Genomic DNA, 1,340 nt, shown 5'->3' with positions numbered 1-1,340 from the left:
AAAGCTTCCCACAAAGAAAATTCCAAGCTCAGATGACATTCCAGGTAAATTCTACCTGCCATCTAGAAAAGAAGTATTAATTCTACACAAACGCCTTTAGAAAATGAAGAAGCTGGAATACCTCCAAATTCATTCTATGAAGCCAGTATTAATCTGATACCAAAACTATACTAAGGAATCACAAGAAATGAAAACTACAGACCATAATCCCTCATGAACACAGATACAAAAGTTCTTAATAAGATATTAGTATATCAAATTAAGCCAACTATTTAAAGGACAATGCACCAAGGTTGGGAACAGTCGAAAAACCAATCAATGCAGGGGGCACCTGGCTGGCTCAGTCGGAGGAGGGTGCAACTCTTGATCTTGGGGTCGTGAGTTCAAGCACCACATTGGGTGTAGAGATTACTTAAATAAATAAATATTTTACAAAAGAAAATCAATCAATGTAGCTCAGCAACAACAACAACAAAATCCCATATGATCATCACAACTGATGTAGAAAACTTATATGATAAAATCCAACATCCATTTCTTTTCAAACAAGGGTCTCACATGTTTATTTCTGAACCCACCTACTGATACAGAAGCATAGTAACAAAGAAACATTATTTCCCCAATAAAACGTGTCTATTGTTCAGGTAGTAGGGGGGTTTACAGAGGGAGAGGAGAGGAACACGTGACCTTCATGCAGCATAAAAACGTGTGCCCTCTCATGTGCGACCCCTTATAGGCCCAATTTGGTTCTTCTCCAATGCCTCCTCTTGGAGTTGTACTTGATTTTATTACCAGTTTTTATCCCAGTCTACTGGGGAATGGAACGATTCTGCTTTTGTTTCTTGGCTGGGAATTGCTTGATCCTGAAAGTCTTGTTAGAAGACATGGTGAGGAACAGTCAACCACACACACTACAATGGCAGAGAAAAGGCTCTTTTTTTAATAACAATTTTTTAAACTATTTTTAAATTTTTTTTAATTTTTTTTTTATTTTTTTTATTTTTTATTTTTGAGAGAGAGAGAGAAAGAGAGAGAGAGAGAACGAGCATGAGCAGGGAAGGCGCAGAGAGAGAGGGAGACACAGAATTCAAAGCAGGCTTCAGACTCTGAGCTGTCAGCACAGAGCCCCATGAGGGGCTTGAACTCATGAACTGCAAGATCAAGGTCTGAGCCCAAGTAGGATGCTTAACCAACTGGGCCACCTGGTCGCCCCTAAAACTATTTTTTTAAGTTTATTTATTTTAGAGAGAGAGAGAGAGGGAGGGAGACTATGACCAGGGGAGGGGCAGAGAGAGAGAGGGAGAGAGAGAATCCCAAGCAGGCTCCTTGCTATCAGCTTA

At 39.8% G+C, this 1,340-nt stretch overlaps 1 pseudogene; it reads right to left on the bottom strand.

The window, feature by feature from the left end:
- Positions 1–730: 730 nt before the first annotated feature.
- LOC109253717 (60S ribosomal protein L39-like) lies at positions 731–886 on the bottom strand (annotated as a pseudogene).
- Between the last annotated feature and the right edge of the window lie 454 nt (positions 887–1,340).

This window comes from Panthera pardus, unplaced genomic scaffold (genome assembly GCF_024362965.1).
Source record: "Panthera pardus isolate Hobbes unplaced genomic scaffold, ASM2436296v1 HiC_scaffold_27, whole genome shotgun sequence".
Classification (NCBI taxonomy): domain Eukaryota; kingdom Metazoa; phylum Chordata; class Mammalia; order Carnivora; family Felidae; genus Panthera; species Panthera pardus.
The sequence above is the reverse complement of the archived record's forward strand: the minus strand, read 5'-3'. Positions and strand labels throughout refer to the sequence as shown.